The following is a 17,307-nucleotide window of genomic DNA, read 5'->3' as shown; positions in this document are numbered from 1 at the left end:
TGGTGGAATGAGCCTGTGACTAAACATGCTTCAAGAGAGCACCTCCTGAAGGGGATGGAGACGATTTTTCATGATGGAATCCCATTTTGACATCATCCTTTTTTGCACAATATCTTCCAGTGTGTCCAAGGTTCACCCTGTGATGACGCAGGCTTTCCTGGTAAGTTTTTTCAGGCATTGTGTTTCTTTTGATCTCTGGTTGCTTCCCATGAGACTGCGGTGTAGGACACCACACTGGCTACCATGGACTGGTAGAACATTTCCAGCAGCTTGCTGTACACATCAAATGACCAGAGTCTCCTTAGCAAGTGTAGTCTGCTCTGGTCCTTCTTGTACATTGTGTACAAGAAGTGTGATGTCAGACCAGTCCAGTGTGTTGTTTATGTGAACCCCCAGGTACTTGTAGCTCTTCACCACTTCCATATTCTACCCCTGAATGGTGAACAGTCTCAGAGACTCCTTGGCATAGTGGAAGTCCACCACCAGCTCTTTTGTCTTACTGATGTTGAGTTGCAGTTTGTTGTCCTTGCACCACAAGACAAAGTCCTCCACAAATTTCCTGTACTCTGACTCATCTCTGTTATTAATTCAGCCTGTGATTGTCAAATCATCTGAAAATTTCAATAGATGGCAAGTGTGCTGGTAATATGTTGCTTACAGGGTAAACAGGAAGGGAGACAGGACAGTTCCCTGAGGTGCTCCAGTATTACACACCACCATTTCTGACACACAGTCCCTCTGCCTCACAAACTGCTGTCTGTTGGTCAGGTAGACCATGATCGAAGAAATTGCAGGAGCATCAAGCCTCTCAAAGGTCTTCATGATGTATGAAGTAACAGCAACTGGTCTTAAGTCCTTGGGATCACTGGAATGCTTCTTCTTTGGCACTGGGACCACATAGCTGGGAAACCTTCTGAAAATTCAGGAAAAGGGAGAATAGGTGCTGAAGGACCCTGCAGAATGGGCTGGCACATGTTTTCAGCACCCTGGAACTGATTCCATCTGTCCCTGAAGCCTTATTTATGGAGCGTTTTCCCAGGTCTCTCCTCACTTGATCAGATGAGACACACAATCTAGGGAGTGGAGCAGGACTGGACTACAGGACCACTGGAGTGATGTCATCGTAGGGTATGGTGCCTTCTGACATAACATGTTGCAGGATCAAAAGCACTCTCACACTCTCACAGATTCATTTATTTAAAGCTTATATCAGAGTCATCAACAAATTGTTAGTGAGTAATAAAGAATATTTAGCAGATCAACAAAGAATTAGTTCATTATAATCACATTTATGACATATTTAAAATGTTATGCTTAATTTTATCAGCTTTGCATGTTCTATGACTTGGAATAGGTGTGTGGCAGATTATTACTGTTGCAAAATCTTTTCGTTTTGTTTTTGTCTAATTGTTCTAAAAATCATGTATGCTGTGTTTTAAACATGACATTTTTCTGCCCACTCTCTTACACTATAGGCAAAGAAACACAAAAAAACCCTCTATGTTCACTTTGTAATCTCCAGTGAGTGTAGGAGGGAAGGAATCCTTTAAAATTGTGTTTCTTAGAATGAATTATACAAGTCTGAAATAGACTTTTGTCTCTTTGTCACAATATCCTTGTTTTATGTAAAACGTTTCACAGCAAAAACTATTACTACAGAAAAAAAACCATAAATAGAATACTCCCCTTTTTACAGATTTCAAAAACATAAGTGGAAGACAAAAAGGGTTTGCAAAGTGGAGTCAGCATCAATACTATTGATTAAATTGATATAAATCAATTTAAGAGTAATTTAACATGGGGAGAGCACACTTAAAATTCAAAGAATAAAAGTATAATCACATTTATCTATTTTCTCAACCTAATTTTACCAATGCAGAGTCATAGCATAGAGCAGCCCATCCTGGAAGCACAAGTTGGAAAGAATCATGCAAGGAACGCTAGACCACTGTATAGTAAACCCAGTCGAAACAGGCCACCCTTATGAGTCTGACTGTCCCAACAGGTATATCTTTGGAATTTAGATGGAAACCAGAGTACTTAGATATAACTTACTGTGAAAAAGCAAAAAAAAAAAACTTCACACAAACAGTAAGTTGGGGAAAAAAATCTGATTTATATAACTTGGTATATGCACATTTGTACACAATTTACTCTTTACAAAAAATCACAATCATCTTGTAAATGTGTGTATGGGAGGTTTCAGACACACTTCAAACCCTGCCTGGCTGCCACCCTTAAAGTACTATACTGTATATGAACTATGCTAATCAACTTTGTACATACATAATGAACAGATTTACCTGTAAGGTGAGACAGTGGCGACAAGAGAAGTGCATCAAAAAAAAGCAAAAGTTTCTTGACTCAAAAGTAGGGGCACACAAAGAAACTTTATTTGGTGGCTCATGCTCAGGTATAAGCAACAAGCATAAATATGTTTAATGGTAGCATGTTAGGGCGGCACGGTGGCGCAGTGGGTAGCGCTGCTGCCTCGCAGTTGGGAGACCTGGGGACCTGGATTCGCTTCCCGGGTCCTCCCTGCGTGGAGTTTGCATGTTCTCCCCGTGTCTGCGTGGGTTTCCTCCGGGCGCTCTGGTTTCCTCCCACAGTCCAAAGACATGCTGGTTAGGTGGATTGGCGATTCTAAATTGGCCCTAGTGTGTGCTTGGTGTGTGGGTGTGTTTGTGTGTGTCCTGCGGTGGGTTGGCACCCTGCCCGGGATTGGTTCCTGCCTTGTGCCCTGTGTTGGCTGGGATTGGCTCCAGCAGACTCCCGTGGCCCTGTGTTTGGATTCAGTGGGTTGGAAAATGGATGGATGGTAACATGTTATTGCTGTGGTGAATAAGGTGAACTCTACCAACCACAGCATGCATGAAATAAAACAATAAAAGGTCTGACCTCAGGCAAGTAAGTAGATTGCTTGTGACCATCAGAGTGTGAGTGCAGCGGGAGGGGGGGAAAGGCACATCTGCACTTATTATCGTTATACACTGTGGTGGACAGCCAGGATGCCCCTTTGACACTGAATCTGGGGGAGCAGCTATGGGATGCACATCACATCCCCCGGAACACTTGGTAGCAGCCCCCCTGGGTTGCATCGAGGACACAATTGTTTTACACCGGAGCCCACCCCTGTTGGGCTCCGTGGCCATCACCAGGGGGAGCTGCACGGCTTCCTGAGCTCGTGTGGGCGGTTCTCCCACCACACCCAGAAGTGCAGCCGGAAATCCGTCATCAAACACTTGGAGCACTTCCAGGTGGACTATAAAGGGAGCCAGCAGCCACCGCTTTGAAAACGAAAGTCCAGAGGAGGAGGACAACGCTTGCCGGGAGGAGTGGAGGTGAAGGAAGAGTTCTTATTCTGTGGGTGCTTTGTTTTATTTGGTGTGCTTTTGGGACTGTGTTGTGTCGGTGGGTATGGGGAAGACGTAACCCACAGACGAAGAAAAATAAATCTTTTTGTATAGTTTTCACGTGCTTCCATTGTCAGTCTGTGTTGGGTCGGGTGCCTATATAGCGCCTTGTAACAACACTTATTACACTTATTATGCTGCATTGTCCCAGAGTATTCGGGATGTGACAGGTGGGGCATTTACAAAAGAATCTGGTATAACACTTAATGCATGCATTTAAGTGAAATAACTACTCCAGTGAAATATATACTGTACAGCTGTCGGTAGGGAGCAAGGTCATCTGGCTCCATATCAACAAGGTCAGAGGGTGGAAGATTATTATGCTGTGCCACGTTATGTTGCACAGAATGCAGTCCTGATGCTGCAGACCTTCAGTGGCAGGTATGGCAGCCTTCCATCTTACGCACTCAGATACCATCATCTGTCCTATGTCCTATGGTGAGTTCTACAACAGAGCATGCACAAGTATTTGTGTCATTGTAGTGCCACTCCTCTGCGCACTAGGGGTCGAGGAAAAGTGTAAGGCGGCAGTGTGGGGGTAGCCTCTATTGCCTGGTACATGTAATGAATGGATTGCATTTACAACAAATAGTATAAGCCATACTAAACACTGAGAGTTTAGCCCGTTACCTCACCAACAAGCCAGTCACCCCATACAGCACCATTAGCAATTTGCCTGCCAACACGGAGTCATGGGCTGAGCTAGGCCACCAAGCAATAACATTTGTCAGTCTCATCTTGGCATCAGAGATAAATGCGTATTAATGGAATGAAACTGCTTTCGGTTCAAACTAGGTATTCTTATTGCAATACGAGTGCAGTCAATTGCCTCAATTATGTTAGGAAAACCAGGCACTGCTACAAGTTGACTTTTTATTGGCCTGTACACCCACACTGTATGGAAACTGAATATAGAATCTTGTCAGCTGGTGTCTGGCTTTGATGAAGTTAAAGTCTGGCTAAGATATTCCTGAACTATCAGCCAGTTGCCTCTGATAGGTGACTGTTGCCAGAAAGCCAACCATTGTTAAAACCTGGATATGAACAGGCAGAGCCAGATTTCAGGTAGTCTGTCTTTCTAATGCCAGGCCCAATTCAGCACAGAAATTAGTTCCAGGAGAACGGCTCTTGGAAGCTAAAATCAGTTCATAAGCCAGTTACCGTCATCGGCATAAAATCCTGTCGGTCTCTAACAGCTTGTTCTCTTCATATATGACCATTTGCTTAGTCTTCAAGCAACACCAAACAAGCTACAGTACGTTGTGCCAAACCATTAAGCTATGAATAGGCTATAGGGCACGAGATTTAGAACTTTCTGTTTTTACTTAATACAATTGTTCAGGTTTATAATCCTGAGAAGTAACAACAGGTAGCCTATTGTGTATAAACTGACAATAAAAACAAAAATGCTCTTCAGTTCAAATATGCAGGATCATCAAAAAAAATGTATACGTCATATTCATCATTTTTTACAATTAATATGTTTGTCATGTCAACATACATTATAGTAACAGCTTGATGGCATTCATTGTTTTCGACCGTTACCTCATTTGGCTGCATTCCCATACTTTATCAAAAGGTGTCTTCATGTCCTAGCTTCTCCTAAATGTTGAGTATGGATGGGTCAGAGTTGCTCTAAATATATATACGTTCTTCTGTCAGATTTTCTTTTACAAATCCTGACTTTTGCGTGTGGAAAGTTGCATACACACATTTTGGGACCAGACTGACTATCCTCCCCAGAACATTTGCAGAGCCGTATTAACTACACTCAAGTGGCTTGGAAATGTGAAAAAAAAATAAATAATAGGATTTAATTTAATTAATGATGGCCTTGTCTGATTCAAATTTGTGATGGTAGTGCCATAGGCTTGTTGCATACTGTACTACTACCCCTTATCCCTTCACAATATATTCAGTTTTACTGAATATTTTCTTATATAAAGAGCAGTCTCATAGAAGTACAGATATTTACACAAGTAATAATTACTTGGCCTCTGAATTAAAAAAAAAATTTGGTGTGTAAAACAGAGTCTATCATCAACAGAGAACAAATGTTTTCTTGAAATTCAATTAAAAAGGAGGTTAACAATAATATTCAAAAATGATTTTTTTTCACACTGATGCTGTACAAGTAAGGATTCTGAAAGACACTTACCTTATTTAAAATTTGATGCTGATATAGGCCTTGCAACCATGCCCTGGGTAAGCAGGTTAGGATGGATGGACGCTATTACTGTCAAAACTGAACAATAAATGGCAGTCCTTGTCTTCTAACAAAAGCAGAACATTACTCCTATTTTGGTGTCATTCTTTAGTTTTCAAGATCTTTCCCAAAAACCACCAATAAACTATTCCATTGAAAAATAGAAAATACGATGAAATATTAATTCTTTTTTTACAAAATTTAAGAAAAATCTCTGACCGGGAAATATATCATAGCCACAGGAAGTTTTCATGAAGTCAACCGGCAGTTGCAAAACAAGCTTACTTCATATAGTGGAAAGTTAGAGAGAAAGACAACATTAGTGTGCTATTTACTCAGACTGTGTATGTATTTACAGATGTATTTAGAGATTTCTCTAAATGATTAAGAAGAAGCAGGTAAAATGCCTTCTCTTGGAGCTGTGTTTGAACTCCTTACACAGGTTGTGAGCAGAAACAGCTTGACGATCACAAGTGAGATTGTCCTTCATACTCTTTTCACTTATGTTAGGCAGGATGAAATCCTTCATGGGCTCTTGCTCCTAAAGTATAGCGTACTTTACAGTTTAGTTTAAGTTCCAGTACATTTGGGTATAGAACTCCTCCTGTATTCATTTATTAGTTACTAATAATGAAATAGTGAACTTTAGAGTAATTCACCCTGCATTATTTTAACTTTCCAAATTAAAAGATTCCATAGTTCTAGGTAATTGTGTGCATCTCATTCTTTACTATATACTGTAACCAAAGAAGCAGAAAATGTGCAGTTGGTAAATCTTGCAGTTGTTTAATTAAATGAAATTTGTGATTGAAGGACTGCCTTGAAAGGGGAAAACTTAAAAGGGGATTAGATGACCCACAGCTTTAGTGGTGTACTTTGCTGGGTATGAGGACTGATGTGTCAAAACATTAGGAAAGAGGAGACATAAAAGAAGAAAAACTAAACAAAGAAAAAACATTGAGAGGAATATTTGGACAGAGATATCAGAAATACTATAATGTAGAAAAAAACACAAATTGGAACATATTTAGGATAGTGTTTAAGCAAAGTTATAGATTCTGAAATGAGAAAATGGAAAAGGGGAGGTTGGCCTTGTGCTTGAGGGCGTGGGAGTTTGTGTCTGTGTAAATAAATTGTCTAGCAAGAAAATTAAATAAAGAAGAAAATAGAGCATACAGGAGATTATGAGCACTATTCCTTTGTATCCTGAGTGAAAATCTTTTTTGCAGCTTTATTTTTACATCTCCTTGGTAATGGATTGCTTCTGATGTGTATAAGCCAAGGGGCTGCAAAGTGGGTTTTTGTCTCTATGTTCTCAATCATCAATGTAAATGTATGCACATTTTTCATGTTAGCTATTATAAGCTTATCTTCAAGAGTATGGTTGCCAATAAGGACTAATGTTAAGTAAACTCTACAAACAACTATTACATTTAGTGTTAGTTGCTATATTTGTATGTACTGTATGATAATTTTTTTAAATTATTGCTTTTAATGCCCTGTGACTCTGTAGTTAGGATATAGCGGGTTGAATAATAGATGGATGGATGCTTTTAATGTCAGGGCCAGCAGGTATCATTTCAGCATTGGTATGGGTTAAATAAAAAGATATCCAATGCTCCACTCCTGACTCTTGGCCGAATGAGTATACATAGAAGATTATAACAATGTAGCATCGGTGCTGAGCTCCACAATGGATGGATTTCCTGCTCATTGCTCTTTGAGGTGGCTCACAATGCTTAAAAGGACTGCATGCCTTTTGCCACACTAGTTGGATAAAGTGCGTGTGACTTTACAGAATTGCCATTTTTATGGGCGCTCCTGCTATTGATGATGTAATGCCAGCTCATTCTTTTGGTGACTCATCCCTGGCTGAGGTAACTTGTCCAGTGCTGTTGCAATAACTTTGTTCCCAGCTGTAAGGATCTTATCCAGAGGTAGGAAGCTGAAACCAAAAAATAAACAAATAAATAAATAAAATAAATAAGCAGACTACCTTGTTTGTCTTACACTTAACTATAGTACTAGAGTGTGGTGTGAGTGACTGTGGGTGTTTGTGTGAAAAATGGACTACTATTTTGTCCAGGTTAATTCCTTCCTTGATCCTACTTTAGTTAGGTTCCCCACTACCTTATAGTGAAAAGTACAGGTTCAGGGTAAGTAAGGCTTGAACCTGCTTCACCAAATAAATTTTTCTTTTAACTGTTTGTTGGTTCCCAAGAATAATACAGTGGAAATAAGAACTAGCCTACAAAGAATAAATCATTATGAGATCAATGCAAGTAACCCTTGTACTTTGCTATTTTATAGTAATCCTTCAAAGCAACACATGTATCAGTTAACATGCATTTATTATATTTCAGCTGAGCAGACAAAGTAGTTGTTCTTTTAGTCAGCTGAAGCACCAGCAATGATGAGATAAGATGGCTTACGGAGAAGAGAGTTGACTTCTGACACAGTGGTGGCAGGAAACAAAGACCACCTTAATGTCAGCAATACCAAGCAGCTGATTATAGACTTCAGGAAGCAAGAGGCAGACCTTTGATACAAATATGTCTATCATTGAAGAGGCTGTGGACAGGATCAGCAGCTTTAAAGTTCTTGGAGTAAGCACTATTCATGAACTGAAGCCAGCACAACCCACCTAGGCTGTAGTCAAGAAGTCTTACTAACTCCTTCTTAGAGTGTAAGAAAAGTCTAGATATCACAAAATGCACCAGCTCCTACAAGTGCATAGTGGAGCTACCGGCATAACATAACATGTCCTCACTGGCAGCATAACATTCTGGTACTGCACCATTGACAGTAGAGATGAGGCTGGTATTTCCACAAACTTAAATGATAAGAAAAACTGGTCTGTGGTCCTATTTATCAAGTGTCTCAAAATTACTCCGAAGAATTACACTAAAAATCTAACTAAGATAAGAATTTGTCCTACCCTGGAGTCAGATATAGGAAATACAATACTTATAAACTATCTTACACCCACTCAATTATTATGTAAGGTAGTAGAAGAAGAAGAAGAAGAAGAAGAAGAAGAAGAAGAAGAAGAAGAAAACAAAGAACAAAATGAAGAAGAAGAAGGAAAACAAAACAGAGTAGGCTATTGCGCTAAGCTGTATGTAACTGTTACCACTTCACAACAACAATACTGTGACAGGCATCAAAACGGAAAGACTGAGAAGAACACACCAAATGAGAGTAAAGTCCAATAACAGGCATGTTTTTAACAATGAATGATCCATACTTTGAGAAGAATCACATTCCTGTTGTTATGGTCATGGCTATTCTGGCACTGTTTCTGAAGTTGTGTTCACTCTTTCAGTGTTCCCAAATCTCTTCCAGAATCATGTGCCATGCTTTTCTCTGAGATGACCCCTTCTCTTCTGCAAGGTTTATCCAATGCCCTGAAAGTCTCCACCTGCCTTCTTGAACCTTCTTGTGTTTGTCAAGTTTAAATATTCCATGAGTTTGTAGAATGCTGATCTCAGTATATCTGTGTGACATTTCACTGCCAATAACCCATCCAGTTCCATCTGTCTCAAGGGTATAATGCTGGCTACTACAATACAGTTTGCATCCATAACCATCTGTGAGTTGATACTGTGATATTACTTGTGATTTATATATGCATGATCATCCATACTTGGTGCAGTGATCTTTATGTGTGTGCTGTCCATCAAACCAACCACTCCAACTGATTTACATGAATGCAGTTTGTGTTAACATTACCTCATGTGGAGTGTTTGGGAAATTTATAGATCTGTGTATTATCTCACATGTTGTACTGGTTGATTTTGACATACCTAAATCATCATACTGCAAATCTGCATTTTCCTTGTGGCCAAAAAACAAATCTTTACCAACACTTTCATTTCAGCTGACAGTGCGTGGCTTCTTTACATAGATGGAGTGTCATGGACGTATACGATTTGTTATGAAAAGTATGCCATCACTATTAAATCAGTATCTTTTTATGAGTTCATTTGGTCCAGTGTTTCTAAAACATTCTGCTAATCCTGAAATGTGCATGCTGATCTCTGCCTGAATGCCATCTTCTAGGAGATCCTAGTGAGTGAGGATAGCTCATGAAGCCTCCTTAATCCTGGTAAAGTTAGGAGTAGTTTCCTAAATGATGAAAATTGCTAAAATGTTTGTACACAATGTTTGAGCCAGTTTAGGACTGTTTTCCTACACTGAGACACTTGTTATATACGGGAACTGATTTTAAAAAATTCAAACAACAGAAGCACACTCATGTCAAACACTGAAAAATAAATACAATGGAACAGTAAGAAAAGATACAGGGTGGCGTTTAAGTGTGACAGGATTATTTTGTCATTATCGGCCATTCAAGAGAATAAACTTGTTAAAAACACAAGTAGCAGTGCCTTATTTATTTAGGTCATGATACCAATAGAACCAAACAACAAATTAAATCTAAATAAACTGTTAAAGACAACATGCAGTGCTCATATTCCCCATCCACTGCACAGGGGTCTTGCTTAATATGGAAATATCTTTAAAAATCTGCTGGTCACAGGCACTTTTCTCCTGTAATCGCCAGTCATTTCATTCAATGGGATCATAAAGATAATGTCGTTGCCTTTGGTATCAGAGTTGACTATGGCAGGGATGGGCAATGTCGGTCCTGGAGAACCACAGTGGCTACAGGTTTTCATTCCAACACAATTGCTTAATTAGAAACCACTCCTTTCCAATCTCAGACCTTATTTCATTTTATGGCTTGTTAGTCTGCAATGCAAGTTTCTTATATCGTAGATTTTTTCCTTTCCAAAGATATCATCCAAATGATTCGAAGCCTTAAACAGATCATTTTCAATCTGTCACATTTTTCTATTAAGTGTTTTATTAAATCAAACAGTGGATGAGGAACACACACAGATGTAAATGGAAACAAACTAGATGGAGAACTGCTGGCTGCTTTGTCATTTACATCTTATTGCTAATAAGGAGCCATTAAAACAGCAAATGCAGCAGTTTAAGATTGAAATAAGCAATTAAGGTTGGGGACCCTTAACGAGCAAGACCACTAAAATAAAGAATCAAAATGTAACTTAAGCAATAAGTGCTTCATCAGCAATAATTGACTTCTCATTAAGAAGGTGGGTTGGAAGAAAAACCTGCAGCCACTGCGGCTCTCCAGGACAGACATTGCCCACCCCTGGACTATGGGATGTTCCGGTTCATTGTGTGGTGGGAGTGACAACGCACTATCAGCGCATGCTCCCAATTTCCTCCTCCTCCTCCTCTTTTTCTTCACCTGCTCTACTTTCACTGCTTCAGCATACTCATCACTATTTTACGACCCATTCTTCTTGTCTGTTAGCTTCTTTCTGTTATTTCCTGTGAGTCTATGTGTTTTTCTGTACTTTTTGCAGTTCATTCATGTTTTCCTGGTTCAGATTCTTGTCTGTTTGTGCTTTGGAGCTTGTGGCATTAAGCATTGATGAATTCATCGGGTGCCATTCACACATGTGGGCAGGCACACACCATGAAATGATGTCATAGATGTCGTTTTATAAACTATATGTGACAGGCTTAGAATCCCTCGACTGGAGCATTAAATAGAAGAGGAGTAGATGCTCCTTAGAATAGTATTTATAGAAAACATATAAAAAGAAGGAAGAACTAGAAATGAAAGAAAAAGTGAGTCAAATAAAAAAGCAGGAAACACACAGAAAAAAAAAGCTGTAATAGAAAATCAAAAGGAAATGGGTTAGGTTAAGAATGTCAAAAAATGTTTTTGTGTTAGGAAACCATGAGTTTTATATGAAAGTAAAAAACAGTTAAGACACTGTAAAAAAGACAAAAAACAACAAAATTAGTTTTTCTTTAACCATTCAATCAAGACAAAAAGAAAAGTGATGATAAAATCACAACTAAACAGTGCAAAAAATTGCTCTCTACCAAACCGGACATATTCAAACCTTATAGTGCCAGACCCATTAACATTTAACATTATACAAAGTTATTGTCTGTTTTTCACCTGCATTATTATCATTCTTTAATTTAATATTATTTATTGTATCATTATGCTGCTGCTGGAGAATGTGAATTTCCCATTGGGATTAATAAAGTATCTATCTATCTATCTATCTATCTATCTATCTATCTATCTATCTATCTATCTATCTATCTATCTATCTATCTATCTATCTATCTATCTATCTATCTATCTATCTATCTATCTATCTATCTATCTATCTATCCATTATTAAAAATACCAGAAGTGCAGGAAACACCTTAAAGTAATCTACTATATTTAGTAAGCTAACTTTATGGAAGCTCTTCTACCTGTAACTGCTCATAGGGGTCTAATGTAAGTCAAGTTTTGTAAAATTATAATCATCAGAAAATTTTGCAAATAAAGGAAACTGTTCTATTTCTAAACAAGTATTAGTCGTGCGGTGCAATCCCCACATATTCTTACACTGCTGTCTATTACATCTTTACAGGCAATAATGACCATCCTATCCACTGTAACTAATAGGAGAGATTACACCTTCAGATTGTAGTATGAACAACCATAAATACATACAGTAGAGTACAGGGAATGTGTAACATCATTTCGGTAGTCTCCTTTCATGTACAAGAAGCTTTACTTAGATACTCTCTGATCATACAAAGTCCTGTCATAAACGCAAAGACGTATCTATCACAAACTTGTGCAATTGTTTCATTTGTAATGGTTTTGAGAAGACTAAATTTAAGGATTTCATCTGCAATTACACCTCAACCAACAAGTGTAAGGTATAAGCACTAGTAATATCCTAGATCAGCGTTTCCCAACCTTTTCTTCTGTAGTGGCACAGGTTTTGTAATCAAAAACATCCCAAGGCACACCACTTTTTTATTAACCACAAACACATTATATCTTATACACGTGCTCAACTGTCTGAATGGGCAGGACTACCAGAGATGCAGATTAAAAGGCAGCCCTGAGATCAGTGTTTGTAAACACAGCACTTAGTGAGCACTTTGGTGGCATCTCCCAGCTGCTTTGTCCCTTTGCCCGCCCCTCTCATCCTCAGAGGCAACTTGTATGCCCACTATCCACCAGCCCTGTGAGGCTCGCTGGTGACCACACACCCAGACAGATGGACTGTAGCAGCCAGGTGATGCGTCCGAAGTGCTGTAACATAGGGAACTTCTTTTATGCCTGCTTCTCCAGGTAGGTAGTCCTTTCTTCATCAGACAGGTCTTGACCACCTGCAGAGCTTGTCCCTCTCAGGTTCAGACCTAAGTGCGCTACACTATTATTTCCATAGTACACTGGTTGAAAAACACTGCCCTATACCTTGGGTTTGGCTGGCTAATTTGCTGACTGACACAGCATGGCACAGTACTTCATTTCTGAAAAGTGTACTGTTCTTGCCTGTTTGGTATGTGTAACATGCTTAGGTGTAGTGCCCCTTCTTCTGGCACTCTTGGCATTCCACATCTTTTAAGTAATACTTGCCCGACTTGTGCCATTTTCTGTTGCATCTACAGCACACTATCCATATAATTGTTTTGTAGAGTTTTGAACTTCACAACATTGTTTCTCTTCCATATTTGTGATGAAAGCCATTTGCAGGATATCTGTGAGTGTTCATTTCAATTGTTTCAAATGTCAGACCCACTTCAACAAGAGGTATCTTCAAGTCTTTAAAGTATGCCACCATTACCAAGTGATTACAAACTTGAGATCATTTAACACTCCACACTAATCCATGCCAGTGCTTCCCAAACTCGGTCTTGGGGGCACACTGTGGCTGCAGGTTTTTGTTCCAGCCAGTTTCTGTTTTTAATTGGACTCCTGGGCTACTTAAGTGATGTGTTATTTCCCAAGTTCTGTGTTTTGAGAACAATATAGAAATTAGAAAACTAAGTTTGGTAACAAAAAAAAAATATTATTAAAATGTACCAAGCAGTTACAGTTAGGTCCATAAATATTTGGACAGAGACAACTTTTTTCTAATTTTGGTTCTGTACATTACCACAATGAATTTTAAATGAAACAACTCAGAAGTGCAGACTTTCAGCTTTAATTCAGTGGGGTGAACAAAACGATTGCATAAAAATGTGAGGCAACTAAAGCATTTTTTTAACACAATCCCTTCATTTCAGGGGATCAAAAATTAATTGGACAAATTAAATAACTGGAAATAAAATGGTCATTTCTAATACTTGGTTGAAAACCCTTTGCTGGCAATGACAGCCTGAAGTCTTGAACTCATGGACATCACCAGATGCTGGGTTTCCTCCTTTTTAATGCTCTGCCAGGCCTTTACTGCAGCGGCTTTCAGTTGCGGTTTGTTTGTGGGCCTTTCTGTCTGAAGTTTAGTCTTCAACAAGTGAAATGCATACTCAATTGGGTTAAGATCAGGTGACTGACTTGGCCATTCAAGAATGTTCCACTTTTTGCTTTAATAAACTCCTGGGTTGCTTTGGCTGTATGTTTTGGGTCATTGTCCATCTGTATTATGAAACACTGCCCAATCAATTTGACTGCATTTAGCTGGATTTGAGCAGACAGTTTGTCTCTGAACACCTCAGAATTCATTCAGCTGCTTCTGTCCTGTGTCACATCATCAATAAACACTAGTGTCCCAGTGCCACTGGCAGCCATGCACGCCCAAGCCATCACACTGCCTCCACCGTGTTTTACAGATGATGTGGTATGCTTTGGATAATGAGCTGTTCCATGCCTTCTCCATACTTTTTTCTTGCCATCATTCTGGTAGAGGTTGATCTTGGTTTCATCTGTCCAAAGAATGTTTTTCCAGAACTCTGCTGGCTTTTTTAGATGTTCTTTAGCAAAGTCCAATCTAGCCTTTCTATTCTTGAGGCTTATGAGTGGCTTGCACCTTGCAGTGCACCCTCTGTATTTACTTTCATGCAGTCTTCTCTTTATGGTAGACTTGGATATCGATACTCCTACCCCCTGGAGAGTGTTGTTCACTTGGTTGGCTGTTGTGAAGGGGTTTCTCTTCACCATGGAAATGATTCTACGATCATCCACCACTGTTGTCTTTCGTGGATGTCTAGGTCTTTTTGCGTTGCTGAGTTCACCAGTGCTTGCTTTCTTTCTCAGGATGTACCAAACTGTAGATTTTGCCACTCGTAATATTGTAGCAATTTCTTGGATGGGTTTTTTCTGTTTTCGCAGCTTAAGGATGGCTTCTTTCACCTGCATGGAGAGCTCCTTTGACCGCATGTTGTCTGTTCACAGCAAAATCTTCCACATGCAAGCACCACACCTCAAATCAACTCCAGGCCTTTTATCTGCTTAATTGATAATGACATAACGACGGACTTGCCCACACCTGCCCATGAAATAGCCTTTGAGTCAATTGTCCAATTACTTTTGAGCCCCTGAAATGAAGGGATTGTGTTAAAAAAATGCTTTAGTTGCCTCACATTTTTATGCAATTGTTTTGTTCACCCCACTGAATTAAAGCTGAAAGTCTGCACTTCAACTGCATCGGAGTTGTTTCATTTAAAATTCATTGTGGTAATGTACAGAACCAAAATTAGAAAAAAGTTGTCTCTGTCCAAATATTTATGGACCTAACTGTATAATGGAAAAATGTATTTTTTTTGACAATATTTAAATCTTGATTTTCATTCTACTTTTCTAGGTGTTCTAATTGTTTAATTAATCCATTATTTACTAATTAGTGGGTTTGATGCTAAAGTAGTTACAGCCTTTGATTATTCAGTATGGTTTGCCTGGGTGTCTGCTCTGCTCGTTTTTTAATTGTCATTAATAAGATACAACAAAGGGGGAAAACTGCACAGAGAAAGTACAAAATATAATGAAATCAACAAATGAGAGTTAAGCATTTAAATCTATAGCAAAAGCAGAAATATTTCTAAATGTCTTATAAATGTAAAAATCATACTGCTGTGCTTTTCTGAATGTAGAATAAGAGAAAAATAATACCAGCTAATTAAATGAGATCAGTGTTATCAGGTGTTGTCACTGATTAGGAATCTGGTTGGAACAAAAACCTGCAACCATTGGGGGTCCCCAGGACCGAGTTTGGAAAACACTGATCTACGACATAAGGACTTATTTAAACTTTGTCCGAACTTACAGGTTTATTGAAAAACGGCTGATTATATTCAGAAACACTCAAAACCGTTTGCTTCAACGTACCATTTTGTGCCGTTCAAAATATGCAGCGAAAGTTCCAATTTTTCTCAAAATGAAAATCCTCAGACTTACTAAACTTCATTTAATCTTTTTTTCCTTTGCTAAAACTATTTATTAATTTCAATGCACCCTTTGTGCTTTCTTTGTTAAGTCCCAGTGGTTTAATTTGTTACTAACTGTTACTTCTTCATGCACAAACATCTTAATCTTTGTCACCAACTTTTTTTGTACCATCCCGCAGGGGGCATGACACAGTTTTCTTCTGATTTTTGAGAATGATCACTGCGGAAAGAAAGAGCTTTATACAATTATAAATGGTCGACTTTGTTACCACAAAAAACATGCTTCAGTAAACAGTCATATACTTTAATTCCATACAGACTGACAGGATGGTCACAGTCTCTAATGGCATTACACCCTCACTCAGACTCATAACCATTTAGATTCTTTGTGAATACATCACACTCTTATTTTCTTTATTTCCTGGATCTGACCTGTTCCTATAAAGATTTTCCTTTTGCGGAAGAGTTCTCTAGCCTTCACTACTTAGTTATCTCATACTGATCTAGCAATCAAAAAGAAATTATTGAAATGTCTACTACATCATAGCACAATGGGTCCTCACCCACAATAGCTAAAGTGCTCACCTTTTCAAATACTCTTTATTTAAACCTTGGTCTCTTCTTCTTTTAGCTCTTCTACTAGTTTTAGTTGTGAGATGGCCTTAAACAGTATCCTTGGGTTCTTTCCAAGGAAATTAAACAGTTACCTCCAGGGCCACCTCTCCAGCTACATGACCAACACAGTGGGCCCCCCTTCTATAGTAATCACTTGTGTCAAAGCACTTCTGATACCTGATTAGCCATCAAATATACAGGTCCCCAAGATTGCTACTTAGTTTGAGCTGCTCTAGCTGGAAACTACTAGATATGCTGCCATCTACTGACTTGGAGAAGTGTTGTCTTGTACCATCTGACGTCTAGGTTACCACACCCTTTAGGAGCCCAGGACTGTCTGTAGTGAAGAGGTTTACTGGGAGTGTCAGCACTGGTTTGCGCCTCTCTGAAAGGTCTTAATTGGGCTCTGTGTCATCCTGGTTGCACCCTTGTTACCTCTCAATCCTTTGCCTGTCAACAAATTGCTACACTACCTGAAAAGCTGCACGGTCTCAGAATGTGTTAGTTCATATGACAGGCCAAAAGAAGAACTATTTAGTACCACTTGGATTATCTTGACAATCCTCAATTAGAGAGAAAACAACTGCAGTAATACAATCCTGTAGAAATATAGGCAAGACAAATGTCTTTCTTAATCATTCAGGCCTGTTTCAAATTATTTGTTACACCATGCAACCTTAAGAGAAGCTTCATCCTCACATTACAGAACAATTATGCATATGGAGTAGCATTTAGGGTATATGGCACTGTCAGAAAAAATACAGTGCAGCAGCTTTGTACACTCAGGACTTGCCCATATTATTCTTGCATGTATTTAGTGACAGCAGGTTTGTTGTAATGGCTTCG

The sequence above is a fragment of the Erpetoichthys calabaricus genome, chromosome 10 (assembly GCF_900747795.2).
Source record: "Erpetoichthys calabaricus chromosome 10, fErpCal1.3, whole genome shotgun sequence".
In the NCBI taxonomy this organism is placed as follows: domain Eukaryota; kingdom Metazoa; phylum Chordata; class Cladistia; order Polypteriformes; family Polypteridae; genus Erpetoichthys; species Erpetoichthys calabaricus.
The sequence above is the reverse complement of the archived record's forward strand: the minus strand, read 5'-3'. Positions refer to the sequence as shown.